Source organism: Tamandua tetradactyla (assembly GCF_023851605.1).
Source record: "Tamandua tetradactyla isolate mTamTet1 chromosome 9 unlocalized genomic scaffold, mTamTet1.pri SUPER_9_unloc_2, whole genome shotgun sequence".
NCBI lineage: Eukaryota > Metazoa > Chordata > Mammalia > Pilosa > Myrmecophagidae > Tamandua > Tamandua tetradactyla.
In genome coordinates this window covers 100,277-118,212 of record NW_027518243.1, presented here as the reverse complement: position 1 = coordinate 118,212, position 17,936 = coordinate 100,277, and the positions used below count along the sequence as shown (strand labels likewise).

The window sequence follows — 17,936 nt, the reverse complement described above, 5'->3', positions numbered from 1 at the left end:
CAGTCCCATTGAGTACATTTATGTTTCCTTTGTGCTTAATTTAGAATCTTTGGGGCCTGACTTTTGACACTTAACGTTTTATGGTTGCTATAGTGCAAAGATTTTGACTGCTGTACAACATTTTATCGTGTGATTATGCTGCAGTTTATTTCTAGTCTCCCTTTCATGAGCACTTGGGTCATTTCCAAGTTCAGCTGTTGTGAGCGGAGCAGCCAGAAGGTCACTTGTATGACCCTTCTATCAGGAGTGAGTTGCTGGGTCACAGGGTGTGTGAGAAGTTCAACTTGAGGAGAATAAGACAATGGGTAACTTTTCACACAGCCACCAGATATATGTGCATCTGGGTGACCATTACAATCGTATGATAAAATAAGTATTTTCTAACTTGAATTTCAGTCAGAAAAGCTCAAAGAAAAATGATTTTTTTCTGCAAGCATAACTTTATATAAGTAAACACAAAATGGAATTTGGATCATGCCAACTCTAGAACCCATGTGACCTGAAAACTAGACAGACAAGAACAAAGCGGCACAGTCTAGTCTGTGTGCAGCCCAGGAAAGCCTGGTGTCTAAACTGGGCAACATGCTGAATGAAGGGCACCCATGGGTACCGAGGCCCAGATGTGTGTCTGGCCCATGCACATGAGCTGTGGGGAATGTGAGCTCTTAAATGCAAAGAGGAGGGCATTTTGTGGGCAGAGAGCCCCCCAGGACTCCCTAGTCTCCCAAGCCAGAGGGGCGGACACTGCCAATGAGGCAAATGCTGCAGCAGTTCCAGTAGCAGCAGCAGCAGCAAAGATGACGCACTGAGATGTGCCTGGTTCTTCCACCTGGTTCAGGTGCTCTCATCCCTGAACCCTACTCAGTGCTCTGATTGGCTCTTTTGGTTCAGAAACTGCTCGGCTTCTCTTGGGAACAAGATTCACACATCTGCATTTTGGCTACATAGAGTGAGAATTCCATGCTCAGCTACATTTCATGAAGACAACTTTTTCTGGCCAGAGAAACAGGTGGAAACACACCCTACCTTCACATAGAGCTGCTGGAATTCCTCGAAGTTCAGCCTTCCACTCGGGCAGTCCTTGAGGAAGCCTTTGTACCACTGCCTGAGCTCATGCTCATTGAACTCGGTGCTCTTCATGATGTCCTCCAGCACCTCCGGGGCCAGCTTGCTGGTCTGCTTCCCCATCCTGACTGGAGAAAAGCAAACAGATGTGGTCAGCGCCACGGTCCGGTCCTGCCAGCCGTCAGGAGCGGAGCGGAGCCGGCCCCGCGAACAGCACCCTACGGGGTCTCGTCCGTCTCCCAGGCCTGCCTCCTTCTTGGAATTCAGGAAGACAGGTGGCTTCCTCAGAAAGTTAAGTATGGAATTTCCCATGACCCACCATCCCACTCTTTTCCTACACCCCACAGGGCTGAAGGCAGGGGCTCAGTGAGGTGTCTGCACACCAGAGCTCTCTGCGCGCTGTGCAGCATAGGCAAGAGGCAGAAGCCAGGTATACCCCTCAGGGGAGAATGCACCACCTGCCTGTGAAGGCATGTTATGCAGCCATGCAGAGGAGCGAAGCCCTGGTATATGCGCCAACATGGGGGAACTGAGGATGTGATGTCGAATGAATGAAGCCAGGCACAAAGACAACTTCTGTGTGACATCACTGATATGAAATAGATAAGTCAATTCCCAGAATCAGATACTGGAATGCAGGTGACCAAGTGCCAGCCTGGGGACAGAACTGGGGTGCTAATGCTTACTTGGTACAGAACTTCTGTTTGGGGTGAAAGAAAAGTTTCTTGGGATGGCGGTGGTGGTAGTACAACATTGTGCATGTACTTTACACCACTGAATTATCTATTTGAATACGATTAAAAGGGGGAATTTTTAGGATATATTTATGTTACTAGAATAAACATTTATGTTTTTAAAAAACAAGGGCTGTACAACACAATGACCTATAATGGAAACTATGGCCTGGAGTTAATAGTATAATTATAATAATGTTGTTTCCTGCATTCTAACAAAGGTACTGTGTTAATGCAAAGGGTAAATAATAGGGAACACTGTGTGAGGAGGGGTATATGGGAATTCTGTATTTTCTGCATGATTTTGCTGTAAGCCTACAATGTCTCTAATACAAACAAAAAAGTGTGGGCTCTTGTGACAGTTCAAAGTGGCATAGAACTTATCCTACTGTCTCATCTTGTCATGTTCACTTGGCCTCGACTCCTGCAGTGAGGCATCACCCCTCTTTATGCTGTTGGCATAAAGGAAGCAGAGGCCGTCCCTTGAGGCCTCTTCTGGGTTACAGATCATTAGCCCAGTTGCCCCAGTGCCTGATTCCATATTGAGTTTGCAGAGATGTTAAATGAGATTATTGATAAGAATAATAAGAAGATTTTATGGTCAACTGCTCAAAAAACGGTTTGGAAAATCTCATCAGCAATGGCAGAAATCTCAGCTGGTCTAGTTCTAAGGTTGCAGCTTTTTTTTTCATATGAAAACATCTGGTTCTTCTTACATTTATTCTCTTTTTCTCCTCTCATTTTCAGAGATTTCCTACAATAATGCCTTCCAAGTTGGCAACTCTTGGTGGCTTTTTTCTAGGGATGGGCTGACATAATTCTACACTGTTTATGATGTACTGATCTACATTTATTAATGATGAAAAGTAAAAACAAAAAATAGTGCAAAAATTTACATTGCCTACATGGATTATGGGCCAAGCTGTGTGGCCACCGCTGGGGTAGGAACAGTGCACGAGTTTTGGAGTCAATCTTGATTTTTACTCCCTATTTGGCCTTTTGCTCCAAATGCTACTTAGAGTCATATTAACTAACCTCTTTATGCTTCAGTTTCTTCATTGATAAAGCAGACTCAATAACAGAACTAGTAAGAAATAAGTAAACAAAAACCAAAAGGAACACTCTAACATGAAAATAGTTGTAGTACTACTGTGGGGAAATAAAGGATTTTAAAATTTTTTTCTGTTACTGTCTTGCATTACAAATATTAAAAACAGAAGAATTAAAACAAAAACAAAGTAACCACAGACTGATTAAAGAAGTCAAGTTAAACTCAAATAGGTGAAGGATCTCCAGAATGAGGAAAGTGCCAGAAGATGTTTAAAATGCTCTTAGAGGAGAAAGAACTAAGTTTTGAAGAATTTACTCAAGTCCTTCAACGTGCTTGAGACACAAATTCTCTCCTAGGCTGTATGCAGGTCTAAACCTGCAGAGCCAAGGAGGGCTAACCTCATCACAGACCTCACTTTTATTGCTGTTTGTTTTACCTTCTCTTTAAAAGGATACCACACCCTTGTCAGTAACTTGCCCTGACACTGAACAATTCTTTCACTGTAATGAAACCAACCACCCCTGCCACTTTCTCCTGGGCCAGGATCCAGCAGCACACAGAAGAGTCAGATGGTTCCGGAAAGGTGTAAGATGCTGTGTCTGCTCCAAGCACTCCTGCTCAAACAAAGGACCTGGGACCAGCAGCAGTTCCCTTCACCAGACAACTTCTCTACCTATTTTTGCTCTTAATTTCAAGTTCCTCTATCCTTTTAGCAAACTGTGGCTTAATTATAAGTTACTGAAGAATTTCACAGCTCGATATAGCAATCAAGTGGGTATTCAGATGTCAGGTTTAATTAATTCGGGTGAGAAAACTAATTAAAGGGCTTTCTCTGTAATCAAAAGACGTATTCCCAGGCTTTCAGTAGTTCACTTTGATCTTTTCACCGTGAAGTTTATGGACTCTCCGAATGGTCACGGCTGCGGAGGCAGAGCTGGCCATGGGGTGGACGCCATTCCCAGCACCTCCTACACTTCCTGTCTCACCCGCCGAGGCCCGCCAAGGCCAGGGTCACCTCTCAGCCAGCGGGGCGCTGGGGATCAGGACTCGTGAGCACGTACACGGTGATGCTTGGCCAGCGCGGCTTTGGCCCGGCGCGCGCAGGACCAGCTCAGGGCCGCGGCGGGCAGGAGGGAGCCATGGGAGGGGTTGAGGCCTGGAGGCCCGGAAGAGCTGTGCCAGCGGCCACACTGAGAGGCGCTCACACCTGCTCGGCCGGGTGTACCGTGTGGAAAAGACTCAGATTTACCAAACCACAAGCTGGAGAAGAGGTCTGTGCTCAGGGCGGGAAAACCTCCTTCAAACCCCCCCCCCCCCCCCAGTGCCTTCAGAAGCTCCGCCACACGTCAGCTTCTCAGCCTGGAAGGCTGGGAGCTCCAAGGAGCCCCTGGGCGCCTTCACCTTCCCCCCTGGGCTCTTCCCCAAGGCTGGGCCAAGGCCACCAGCCACTGTCTGGGTACTGGGCTGCGGAACTGCTTCCGGGTTATGGGTCACAGCTGACATCAGCCCTCAGGAGAGCCGCAAGGAACTGCTTCCGGGCTATGGGTCACGGCTGGCATCAGCCCTCAGGTGAGCCACAACGGAACTGCTTCTGGGCTACAGGTCACGGCTGGCATCGACCCTCAGGTGAGCCCCACACAGCCAGGTCCTGCACCGCCCCCTCGTCAGCCACCCACCCGCTCACCGCCCCCTGACGCCATCCCACCCTGGAACCTGCCACCGAGCGAGGCGCCTCAAGGGCCGGCTCGTCCTCTGCTCCTCCCGAAGGGCCTCGCTAGCTCCCAGGTCTGCAGCTGCAGCCCACCTCCTCAGCGACCCAGGTCGCGGGTGGGAGGTCCCCTCCCCCAGCCGCCCCTTTCCTCCCTGCGCCAGCTGTCATTGACGACGCCCAGTCCTGGGGCTTGCTGGCTTTCCCACCTTCTTGGCCTCGCAGAGGCTGCCTCCCCGTTTGTCTGGCCAGCAACTCTCTTCCCTCCCCCGCCTCGTCCCTGCTCACATGCCACCTCCAGGAAGCTGGCACGGACTGGGCAGACTTTCCGGAGACGTTGACCTGATTGTGTACAAAGTCCCTTCATCGTTATCTGTTTCTCTCCTGGAGTCACAGTCTCCTGAGATAGAGCAGAGTCTTTGGTGTATCTTCATATCACTGGTACCTTCCCTGGGTCCTTGTTCAAACCTGCTGCTCAACAAATATTTTTTAGAGACACAGAGGCCATGAAGTGTCCTGCAAGTAGCCACGGCCACCTTCAGCAGGGGGTGGCATTTGAAATGTCTCCCCCAGGGAAAATAGACTCATCACACTCTCTATGAGGAGGGGTGCCATCCTCTGTGTACACGTAGTATGCGGGTAGCAGCGGGAGCCACAGCCCTCCTTGAGTCCATCTGCCCACCGCTCTATGGAGGGGCTGGGCTTGTCCCTCTCAGCAGGCTCAGGGAGTGCATCACAGCACTTAGTAAAGGAAGGACAGTGTGGGTGGGGGGACGCACCCTGCACTGTTCTCACTCTGTGGGTGCCATGCTAGGGCCAACAGCATCTTTCCTTATGGGGCCGGGGTGACTGAGACTAAGAATGATGGTGATACTTCTGACCTCCCCAGTGAAGGTCTCATGATGTGGTGTGGAGAGGCTGCACCTGGCTCTGCCTTGACCCTCCTCTGTGATCCTGGGAAAGCACCCCTTCCCTGCCACTCCAGTTCCTGTACTGTCAGTGAGGGGACAAGACCGTGTCTGAGGGCCTTCCAGCTCTACCACTCACATAACTGCGAGACAATTTTCATAAAAATAATGCTATGAATCATGACTTTGAACTGGCTTGATTCAAGGGCTGTGAATGCTCCACCTGGGGACCTCCAGGACCTGAAAGTTTTCTCCCCAAGGAGGAGGTGACAGAAACCCAGGTGCATTGCTTTTCAGCTGGGTTCCAGGCTGGAAGAGAAAAACCAGCCCAGCCCAAACCAAAAGAGTTTCTCACAGCTTCAGTTGCAGTAGTGAGCGGCCGAATGCCAGACATCACCCCAGACTGCTGGAGGGGCACAGGTGGACAGGCCAGGCCAAAGGGCAGCCCCATGGACACAGGTGGACAGAACAGGCCAAAGGGCAGCCCCAGGGGCACAGGTGGACAGGACAGGCCAGGGGCAGCCCTGGGGGTGCAAGTGGCTCTGTCTCATTGGAACCCTACCTAGAGATGAGCACAGCGCACACACTACTTAATGGTGGACAAAAGGCTTTTGCACAATAGGATTATACCTACATTACAATGCTGTAAGAGAGGGATGATTATTATCCCCATTGAACTGATGAGAAGGTCGAAGTGTAGAGAGAGTAAGTAATTTACCATGGCTCAGTCAGCTGGTAAAATGTGGTGAGAGTGGCTGTGACTCTCCCATGTCCCACTGTTTTCCAGCACAGGCCTCACCTGCTTGGGCTGGAGGTTGCACATGCCTCCTGCCTTGGCTCTTGCCTCTCCTCCATTTCCTTCCCTACCTCGACAGCATGGCTCCATAGCAAAAAATGTAGAACAGGCAAAAATGCCCTTAGGGGAAGTCCCAGAGAACTTCCTGGAGGATGAAAGGACCCAGCAGGGGAGAGACTCTTTTCTCCACAAGTGATCATTGTCTTTAAAAGGGTTCAAATAAAATCCACGTGTTTGGGTGCTGTCCTGGCTTGTCCCTTACCCATGCTGGTATCTAAACCAGCTTTTCCAGGTCCCTGGACCTGCTGAGCACCCCAAGGCACATAGAGCTGTGCACCCCATCTCCCACCTAACCAGCCCTTAGCTTGACTCAGTCTTGGGGAGATGCAGCTGAAGACTGCTTCAGCTAAAGCTTTAACTGAGCCACCCTTTCCCATTGCAGATGTGCAGCATATTGGCCGGCAAACATCCCTGGAGAAAGATGGGCTCTGGGGAATCATGATGGGCTCATGGAATACAGGACAGCTCTGGGTGTGGACTGCACTGAATGAGCCATGGCACGTGGGCTGGCTCGAGCACCAATCATTGGCTTGGCAGTGACTGTGAGTGAAGCACTCCTTCTCTCTGGAGTGAGTCTCTAGACTCAGCTGTACAAGGAAGTGCCTGGGAGACACTCCCTCCTGGCCTCGCCCACAGTGAGACACCTACCCTGAGTGCCCTTTCTTTTCCTTACCATCTCTCTAAACCATGCTCCACCTGCAAGGCTCAGTTTCAGTCCTGCCTCTCCATGATGCTTCTCTACCAGCTCTCACTACTCCCCCCATCTCCCAGTACTTGATATATGGTTTTGCAAAAATAATCATTCATGGCCTGATTAACTAAAGCTGCCAGAAAACCCTCTGGGCAACTCCACCTGGCAGCATTTCTAAGCTTCCTGCATGGGATTGGCCTTGAGCTGGGCATGCACAGAGGGCTGGGAAGGGTGCATGTTGCCAAGGTTGAAAGGCTCAGAACTGACTGCAAAAGACAGGCACAAGCCTGGGGCCATACAGCAGGATGAGATGGACATCATAGCAGGGAGCTAAACCCAGAGGATGGACAATTTCCCTCCAGGCCAGGCTTGCTTCACCTGGGACTGGTCCCACAGAGAAAACTCTTCAGCAGTGTTCCCCAAACTTGCCTGATGAGAATCAATCTTGGTCACCAAGTTAAAAATATGGATTGATGGGAACCCTCCTGAAACATTAACCTTCCACAGGTCTTGGGCAGGGCTGGAAATGTGTACCTTTCACAAGCCACGGGTGATACGATCATCAGCCGATTTGGGAACACTGATGTAGAGTGTGGAGAAAGCACATCGCTGGTCTAAGAAAGCACCCAGCACAGCATGGATGGATTCCAGGTTCTCTCTGACTCCTCTCTCCCTGAGCTGGCATCCCTGATCTGAGTCCAGTGTCCCTTGCATTAGGGACTGGCATTAAGATTTCAAAAGGTAATATGGGACTCCGGAAGGCCTGAGCTTGGAAAGACTTGCCCCGATGCACTTCTGTTTCAGGCCTGTTGGTTTTGGATGGGAGAACTTGAGGTTCAGGGAGGTTCTGGATTCTCCAGGATAGTGCAGGCTGAGCTGGCCAGGTGCCCTGCCCCCACAGTGAGCTGCACACTGCTAAGCTCGCTGAGGCCTGGGCATGTTCACCCACCAGAGACCTCTGTGAAACACTGTCAAACGACCTCATCAACAGCCCTCTGGGATTCTGTAAACAAATGACATCAGGTTGCTAGTTTCCAGAGACTAGACATCAGGTTGTTAGTTTCTGAGAACCATGCCTCCAGGTTGCCCAGCATATTTTGTAGGGCTTTCTTGTCTGATAATGAAAAACAACCAACTGATACCCTACTTCTTTCTTCCCTCTCTTTTTCATCCTTCCTGGCAGCCAAATACTTACAAGTGCCAAGCAGTGTTTCCCAGAGTGCAGAGAGGCCATGGATGACAGGCTGCCATTTCGTGCCATCTCTGGGGATCAGGTCAGCTTGAGGAGAGAGGAGACTCCCTGCTAACACACACTGTGGCAACATGGCCTTAAAAACTGCCCTTGTGGGATCACAGCTGTGGTTCTGCCCCTGAGCACAGCACGGGGGTGGGGGGGGAGGACACACTCTGCATCTCAGGCCTCAAGAGACGCCAAGAACATTTAACTGATATATAATAAATGAGGACAAATATTTTGATGGCAGTGGCAATGGCACTGTTAGAGGAAGTGATGAGTTCCACTGCAGAAAGTGTAACAAATGCACGGAAGGTAAAAGGAGACGTGGGCCGAGGAGCCAGTCACCTGGGCCCTTCCTGTTTAGGGCCCATGCAGTGTTCAGGGCCCATGTCAGGGGACACAGCAGGTCAGGGACAGAGGGCTGTGGGACTTTGGCTACCAGGCCCTGGGCATGCAATGGGCTGGCCAGGCTTGGTGGATAGGGCTGGGAAGAGCCTCTCACAGCTGCCTGCCCACAGCTGGGCACCTGTGAGGACCTTGGAGCCTGGTCTGGATGGCACAGCCCTGACCATGTCCAGGAATGCCAGTGGACATTTGTCCTTGGAGCTGTGTGGCCCCAAGCTAAAACCAACCCGGCCCTCGGAGGCCAGGTCCTTGGATCTGCAAGGAGCCAAGAGCTGCCATCAGGGGAGGGGGCTGCCTGGAGGGGGCTGCTCTGGGACTTTGAGATGCTGTGGGAGAGACTCAGAGTCTCTCTCATCCCCTCTGCTGGTTTATTTTCTCTTTCTGTAGGACCCAGCGTCTTTTATTTTCACTTGAACTTAGTTTAGTGGTGGTGGGGCCTGTGCTGAGTCAGAGCTGGGATCAGATTCTGCCCCCACCACAGGCCTCTCATGAGCTGTCGCACCTGTGAAGTGTCCCTGCCATGTCTGTCGGGTGGGACCACTGGCTCTGAGGCTCACGGGGATAACCTGGAGCCCTCCCTGCAGCCCCTCCCACAGCCCCCTCCTGCAGGGCCCTTTCAGCCCCCTCCCCGCAGCCCCTCCCACAGGCCCCTCGCAACCCCCATCCACAGCCCCCTCCCACAGGACCTTCCCCACAGGCCTCTCCCCACACCCCCTCCCCACAGCCCCCTCCCACAGGACCTTCCCCACAGGCCTCTCCCCACATCCCCTCCCCACAGCCCCCTCCCACAGGACCTTCCCCACAGGCCTCTCCCCACATCCCCCCCCCACAGCCCCCTCCCACAGGACCTTCCCCACAGGCCTCTCCCCACATCCCCTCCCCACAGCCCTCTCCCACAGGACCTTCCCCACAGGCCTCTCCCCACATCCCCTCCCCACAGCCCTCTCCCACAGGCCGCTCCCTGCCTGGGAAGTCCACCCTTGTCCACCTGAAGCCACTGTGCTGGTACTTCCAATGACCACTGGAAACTCCAACCCGGCCCATGTGTCCTGCTTTAAAAATCCTTTAGTGACTCAGGATCAAACTCCAGTTCCTTCGAGTCGGGTGCAGCCCCTCTGACCTCACGCCTTGCCTTGGCTGCTCTCCCCACTGCCGGGTGCCCACGCAGCCAGGAGCATGGCTGTGACCACCATGTCACAAACATATTTGTCAGTCTGTGTGTGGCCCCCAAACAGGACTCCGTGAAGGGAAGGACTCGATTCTGTTCACCTCTGTACCCACGTGGCCAGCTGCTGGCCTGGTGTCAACACTGGCCCTGCTGAGGCTCTGATGCAAGGTGACAACACTCCCGACCTGCCCAGGGGCTTCCAAGGACCCCGCACCCTGACCGACCTGCCTTGGGGGCCTCCGGGGACCCCACGCCCTGACCATGCCCAGGGACCTCCAAGAACCCCACACCCTGACTGACATGCCTCCGGGGCCTCCGAGGACCCTGTACCCTGACTGACTTGCCCCAGGGCCTCTTAAGACCCCTCGCCCTGACTGCGCCCAGCTGCCAACAGGCTCCTGACTCAGCCCCGGAGGGCACCAAGCCCGCACTGGGGCCTTTCATCAGAGGGTGCAACCCACGGTCACCCCCTTTTCTGCACGGGATCTTTGTTCCCTGGGTGTACAGTGTCTGCCCATCCTGTGTATTTCTGAGGATTGATTTCTATGAAAGGAAACAGGCCATCTTTGGCAGTGCCAAGCTGCACTCGGCTCTGGGAGGTGGCACAGGAAATGCTGTCATTAAAGGTCACAAGCCTTCTGTCCAACAGCTTGCCTTCTAGGCTGTGCTGCCAAGCTCAGCGGGGAGGACCCATGCTCAGCGCAGAGCAGGAGAGCTGCAGAAGAAGGGGAGCTGAGGATGCTGTGGGAGCTGCGGGAACATGGGGGTTCCTGGGGGGCCGGGACCAAGGGATTCACCAAGTTCTGCCGGCCAGGGCAGTGAGGACTTACACTCAATCCTTCCCACTCCTGTCTTCCCTCTCCAGAAGTATTTGCACCCACCAGGCTTCTCGGGCATTATCTCTACAATAATTTCAAGAAAATATTTTACCTCAGCTATGTGGTCTTAAATACAGATAACTCAGAAATTTGCAAATAAATTGGTTCTGCAGAAATAAAACATTTCGCTTGAAGGAAGACCAAGAAAATGTCATTGATTCACAGCATAGTCTCCAGATACCTGGGAAGAGAAGTCTCATGGTGCTTTCAGTGAAATCAACTCCCTCTGAGACCAACCAATTCACAATATTTCAGGGTGCAGTTGCAGGCTAAAGGCCTTGGCTCTGAGGCCCCTCTGTTTGTCTGAGGGTAGAGAGGTGACTTTGGAGAAGAAGCCTAGGGGCTACTACCAGCTGGGACTGCCTGAGCCTGTCATCTGGAGGAGAAGCCATGGGGAGGCACCAGGCTCAGAGGCAAGAGGCCATGTCAGGTGGCCCCAGGGCCCGCCGAGCTGCACACACATCTCCGTGTCCATGTTTATCATCAGTGAGGCGGATGATGCAGCGCCGCACTGGGGGCATCAGCACGAGACATAAATGAGTGCAGAGTGTAAGGAGCTTAGCAGACACTAAAGCATCAGCCCACATTCCCTCCAGTGACTGAAATTGGAAAAGTCAAGAAGAGTAATCTCCCAAGGGCTGGCACGCCTGCTGCCCAAGCCTGGGTCTAGGTTGTCCAGGGAAGGCTGGAGGAGATCTCCAGAAGGAGCAAGGGAAGGTCCGAGGAAGCTCTGAGACAATACCATGTCTGGCTCTGCCTCTGGCTCATCACCCTCCCCAGCCTCCTTCCCAGGGAGAGGAGGTGATGGCTGATTGTGTGTGGGGGAATGCCCCTATGCTGGGCCTTGGCCCAAACTCTTAGTCCCAGAGTCTGCAATAGGCTGGAAGAGCTTTCTGGGGCCTCCCCAAAGTGTCCAGTACTTTGATAGGAGGCAGTTTGTAAATTGTAAAACTGCTTCCAGCTCTAAATGTAATGCATTTTCTGTGGCATCTCAGCAAAGTAAACAAGACCCAGATACATGGAAAGAAGTGAGCTTCATGAGTCAGAGACAAGGAGGGGGAGAAAACTGCAACCCCGGCACATGTCAGGAAAGACACCTGTTGATGAGTGGGCAGTAGGAGGGTCATGGCAGAGAGATGGGAGGCAGGGAGTGCACAGCCAGAGGAGAAGGGTGGCCCAGCCCCTTCCCTGCACTCTGGAAGAAGGGGGTGCTGGAGGGGCACTGGGGGTGTGCTGGGAGGGCACTGGAAGGGCACTGGAGGGGCACTGGAGGAGCACTGGGGGTGTTGGAGGGGTGCTGGCCTCTCCAGTGGGGGCTGTCTTTAATGTGTGTCTAGTTCATACCATCCTTGAGGGCCTCTGAGAAGCACCCAACAAGGCTGGGACAAGAGATTTTGTTGTGGTGCATGAAAAGTCCCTCTCCAAAAGGGAAAATGCCAAGGCCAAAGGGCTAAAATTAGGCCCCCCAGCTGCCTGGCTCAGCAGCATGTGTCAGTGGCACCCTCCACCCGAGCCTGGCCGAGGCCTCCAGGGCACAGGTGACTGCTCTGAAGGTGAGGAGTGCTCGTTCCCTGCACTGTGAGGGATCACCAATGCTCCTGTGTCCCTGTCCGTGCCACTTGGGCAGTGTGTTGAGTCCTACTGAGCTTGAAGGGCCATGTCTGCATGTCGGCTAATCTGCCAGTGGAAATGGCACCGTTTCCTTCTTTCCCATGAATTGAGGGCTGTCCAGCTCAAGAGCAAAAGGCAGCTTCAAAGCAGTCATGTGTGGGACCCTTCCCCTTCCACTAAGCCCCTGCACTGTTAGGTTCACCTGTGCAACCATCGCAGAAGTCCGGGAACCCATTCCCAGGCTGCCAGGCCACACTCTGCAGCACATAGTTTGCAGGGAAGTCCAGGGGCCTTGCGGGCAGGGAAGGTGGTGGCTTGGCTGCATGTGCCCATGGGGAAGGAATGGGCTTTTCTACCCTCTTCCTTCAACTCTAAATTGAGTATATTAATAGCTACCTCAAAAGGTTAAATAAAATAACAAATCTCTATGACTAATGCATTAGCAGTAATAATAGCTTCTGTTACCAGGAACGTACCATGCTCATGGATTCCATCCCCTCACCTTCGTGAGGTGGGCAGCCATGTGTGTCCCTCTTAGAGCTGAGGACATGGCCTAGAGAGACCGATAAATTTCACACAGCAAGACAGTGGAGAAGATGGGATTTGAGTTGTGGTGGGCTTTTAGCCACTGAAGGCTGCTCTGCCGTGGGAGAGAGGCGAGGCAAGAGAGTGTGCCCCAGGGAAGAAGCTGATATTCAAATGTGAAAGATGCACATTCTCCCTGTCCAGGAGCTGCTGTGAGCCTGGCTCCCTGGGAGACAGGGGTGGGGGTCCCCAGGAGGTAAGTGTGGGGGTCCCTGGGAGGCAGGGGTGGGCTCCCTGGGATGCAGAGGTGGGGTCCCTGGGAGGTAGGGGTGGGGTCCTCAGGAGGCAGGGGTGTGGGTCCTCGGGAGGCAGGGGTGGGGGTCCTGGGGAGGCAGGGGTGGGGTCCCCAGGAGGCAGGGGTGGAGGTCCCTGGGAGGCCCTGGTGAGGCAGCAGAGGCTTGGCTGCGATGGGAGGAAATGGAAATATTTAGTCTGGAGAAGCAAAGGCTCAGGAGAGGAAATCTGAGCTCTCCTCAAGTAAGTGAAGGATTTATTGGCCCCAAAAATAGAAAAATACATCAATATAACAGAATGGAGAGTCTGGAAATAGATCCAGCTATACCTAAGTGCTCCTGCAGGGTTTGGGAAGTGCCCAGAACAGGGGAGAGGAGACGTGAGGTGCATGGTGCAGCCTAAGGCTGAGTGAGGGGAAGGAGGTGCTTTTGGTCCAAACCCAAAACTTCTCCCCGGGGTGCTCTCTGCAGCCACCCCCACACCCACCATCTCCTCCTGCTCCTCCAGGACCGATGGCTCCAGGTGAGCAAGGGGCACAGACCTTCCGTGGGGTTCCTCCCATTCTGTCCACATCTAAATCGTCTGGCCCTGAGCCACTGCTCCATGGACAGGCCACTCCATTTATCATCCAAACAGGACCCCCGAGAGTGGAAGGAGCCACCGCCGGTCTCAGCAGGACAGCAGTGTTGACAGGACCATCCTGGGCAAACTGGACAATGGGACTCCCCCACCCCCCCAACTTCCCCTCCTACCACCCTCTCCTGGACAGAGAGCCAGGAGTGCCCCCCACCCTGGGCCTGTGCTCAGCGCACCCTTCCTGAGGGTCTCTGGACTCCAGTGGGGGCTCAGGGGACCACTTGGCCAGGTCGTCCCCATGGGCAGCTGCCCTGTCACCTCATCCTGGTCTTCCTGCCATGGAACCCACAACACGGAGCAACCCTAATTACTCAGGTACACACGTGCTGGCCTCTCCCTTTCCCGGGACCTGATGAGGGCCCACTAGGTATTTGTTAAGTGAATATATTGACTTGATGTCACCTTCAAATACAGTCTTGCTTTCTCATCAGAGACAGCTTTTGATGCTTGATGTATGGAGATACTCATTTCATAGGCCAACACGAAGAGGCTGTCTTGGCCAAACTGCTTGGAAGCATGGTGAACTTCAAGCTCCCCTGGCTACCTGCAGAGGAGCTCAATGGCCACTAGATTTCTTAATTATTCCCAGTGCAGGAAGAACTGAAACAAACTGCCTTGGGCCACATCAGTGGCTGCAATGCTGTTGAAGAAAAATAATTAGTTGTGTGGGGTTGGGGTCAGGGCTGAGAGGTAAGTGGTTCCAGGGATAGGTAAATGGGGGTGTACCCAGCCATACCCCCTCCCACAGAGTCTCCTGCTGTTCTGGATATTTTTAGGTTATCAATTGATTTCTTTCTATGCTACTGCAGAGTGCTTTGGGTGGTTTTATGAAAGTCAGTGCTTTGCTCTGGGTGAGCTAGCCTCCACATTCTCAACAACTAACTCATCTCTGGGGCTCAGCTTTCTCATCTGTAAAGCTGAGATAACACCTGACAAAAGGGCTTTTGTGAAGCTAGAGGAAATAAAAGTAAAAACTCTAGCCATGGAGGCTGATGCAGTGGATGCCGTATAAACGCAAAGCTTGTCTTACCAGATTGTACCAGTCAGTCCTTCCTACTGCATTTGGAAAAAGTTTTATGAAACAGCAATCATAGATTGCCACCTCCCAAAACATTCTGATTCCAAGGGCCCTGAACCTTGGTATTAAGAGTCAACACATGAAATTCAGTCTGTTGCATCATGGCCCTAAAAGCCCATGGAGCAAAGTGACTGGGAAGCTTCAGAAACAGGAACTAGAGTTGTGGGGGCTGGTGGGCCCCCCTGGTCATAGGCCAAGTGGGCACCGGTCCTCAGTCTGGCCTTGTGGACCCCCAGCCCCTCCCCCACGCTGTAGGGCCTGTCCTACAAGGCCACAAAACAAGAGCCCAAACTGAGAATCTGTGTTCTTTTGTGGAAAAGCCCCATTAGAAAGCCTCTGCTCCTGTGGTGATGGGTGTGATGAGAAGGGGGGACACTCACTGGCTCTCGTGAAGGGGGTTTCCATAAGGGAGACACTCACTCTACAGATGTGCCAGGAGTTGGGGATGTGCCCCCCCGTATCTGACAATGAGCAGAAAAAAATCCCTCATCCAACATTTCCCAAGACAATTACTAGAACTCTCAAAGGCCCAGCTAAGCATCCCCATTTCCTAGGCCCTTATCCTCCACTATGAGTAAGGAGGAGAGAAAAGTTTAAAGGTGTTTAATTTTATACCTGATGTTAGATGTTCTTAGCATACTGGTATAACAACTAGAAAAATGTAGCTTTCCTGACAATATTTATTAAGAGCCTTTCATGTCCTCCAACCAAGGAATTTAACTTGAGGAATTGTCTTCAGTGGACACAAAGGTGCTCATGCTAAAGTTCTTTAGGGTATTGACAATTAGGAACAAAGCAAGTGATCATTAAGGGAATAATTAAATCTCTATAGGCTGGAAAACAACATCCTTATTTGAAACCATGTGTTCAAATAGCAAAAATGACACAGGAAAGTCTATAATGTGAAATGAAAACAGAAGGTTTTGAAAGCTGAATACAGCAATAACAGAAAATACCTTTTCAGGCTGCATTCTACAAATTTAGAATTTGTGATAATTCAGATCACTGGATTGAGAAGCAAACAGAAGTGAAACAACTTGCAAAGGTAAATAAGATGAGTGTGGGAGAGAAGAGAGAACATTTTACCTACTTTTAAAATATTTTCAAAGTATTTTAAAGACTATCTTACAAATAAGAAATATTGCAAAGCTTTATTACAGCTCCACAAGCACCTCTCCTTTCCTAAGATAATTCAAACTGCTGCATCTAGAGGCTTTGGGCTACTATGGCGGCCTGAGCGGAAGCGCCTTTCTTCCACTGTGCATGCGTTTCTTCCAAACATGTAGACACGATGCTTTAAGTTGATGGGAAAGGAAAAAGGCTGAGGAATAAAGACAGAACTAAGGAACTAGGTTCAGACGCTAAGTCCCAGAGACTACACCTGGAAGGGAGAGGGTTTCAATGCCACTGTTTGGGGAAGGCATATTGGGGTCCCAGGCTCTTGGTGAATGGGGAGCTGAAAATGAATTTCCTTTGTAAAGCTGGGTCTCTGGAAATGTTGTCCCACCTGATAACAGGAACTAGAACAATGCAGCTCACTTCCCCAGGAAAAGGGAAAGTAACTGAACCTAGAATGATACACCCAGTTACAGTCGATTCAAGGATAAGAATGAGTGAACACATCATCATACACATGAAGATTAGAGAAAATACCAATCACCGACCCTAGCCAAAGAAACTGTTAATGGGTAATACTTCAGGGAAAAGGAATCTGAAGCTGAAGTGAAGAACCGGATGCCAGAAGCAAATGAGCAAAGAAACAGCTAAACAAGTTGGTAAATCTAAATATACACTTGCTGTAAAACAAGAACAGTGACAAGTACTGTTTGAGGATTGCAAGCACACAAGGTGCCACAAAAAGTTAGGAACAGTGGCATGCATGACAGGAGGGGCAATTCGGAGTGAAAGCATTCTAAGGCCCTTCATTTGTTCAGGAGACAAGTGAAGACTTTGATTTACCTTAGACTTTGTTAAGCACACCTACTGAAAATATAACAAAACCACTAATAGGAAAGAAATGAAATTTAAAAATTCCCTTTCAGTGGAGAAAAAAGGAACAAATAAAGCTCAATCCAATAGAAAATAGAGGAGAAAGCAAAATAAAAGCCTAGTAAAAACATAAAATGTGAGGGTGGATATAAGCCTGAATATATCAGTAATCATAATAAATGTAATTGAATTAAATCCACCCACTGAAAGATAAAAAGCTTTAGATTGGATTGTTTAAAAATCTAGCTATATGCCATTTATAAGGAACCATATAAAGAAAAATATATGCTAATCTAACTTATGAAAAGAGAGGTAAAACACCAAAAAGTTAGCAAATAGAATGCAGCAATATATTTAAAAAAATTTTAAATGTCACTGCTAATTATAGTTTTCCTTGGAGTGTAAAGCTGATACATATTATAAAATCTATTTCTAGGATTGACATCATTAATAGAGAAAAGAAGAAAAAGCTATCATTGTTAGAAGAGCATTCAATAAAATTAAGCACCCATTAATGTTTGTTTTTAAAATGTTCTAGCAAACTGATGCAATCATGAGGATTTAGAAGCATTTTTATTATGATTACAAAAAATGCAGATATCCAGTCTGCATTGCTACAACTAAAAGACCAAGCTAAAGTGATAAGACAAGAAAAAAATAAGAATTATAAGGCATGAACAGAAAAGATAAGGATGTGATTTGATAAGGTTATGGTTGACTATGGAGGAAAATCCAATACTCCATGGCAATAATTATAAGTAATAAGAGAAAGGTCAGAAATTTTGATAAATATCAAGATTGTCTTAGAAGAAAAAAATCAGTTTTCTTATGCAAGGGTGCCAACCATGTAGAAAATCTAATAAAAAGTAAGACCCTATGAACATTAGGAACAGTACATGTAAGATCATTAAGAATAAACCTCATATATATGTGCAAAACTTCATGGAGAAAATTAGAGAACTTGATTGAAAAAAACAGAAATATCTCAATAAATTGGAAATTAAATCACATTGATGTATTAACTCTCTTCTCATTACTTCTAATGAAAATCCCAAATGCATTTTTCATGAAGCTTGGTAAAATTATTTTAAAGTTCAAATGG

At 50.1% G+C, this 17,936-nt stretch overlaps 1 long non-coding RNA gene across 2 annotated transcripts; it reads left to right on the top strand.

Annotated features, from left to right (window-relative positions):
• Nucleotides 1–4,243: 4,243 nt before the first annotated feature.
• On the top strand, nucleotides 4,244–8,694 carry LOC143672733 (uncharacterized). 2 transcript variants are annotated; one of them, XR_013170010.1, is made up of 4 exons: nucleotides 4,244–4,476; nucleotides 6,705–6,864; nucleotides 7,521–7,754; nucleotides 8,197–8,694. It is a non-coding gene; the product is annotated as an uncharacterized LOC143672733 (long non-coding RNA). The 2 variants fall into 2 exon arrangements; XR_013170011.1 differs by lacking the exon at nucleotides 7,521–7,754 and having other exon boundaries at nucleotides 4,250–4,476.
• Nucleotides 8,695–17,936: the final 9,242 nt, after the last annotated feature.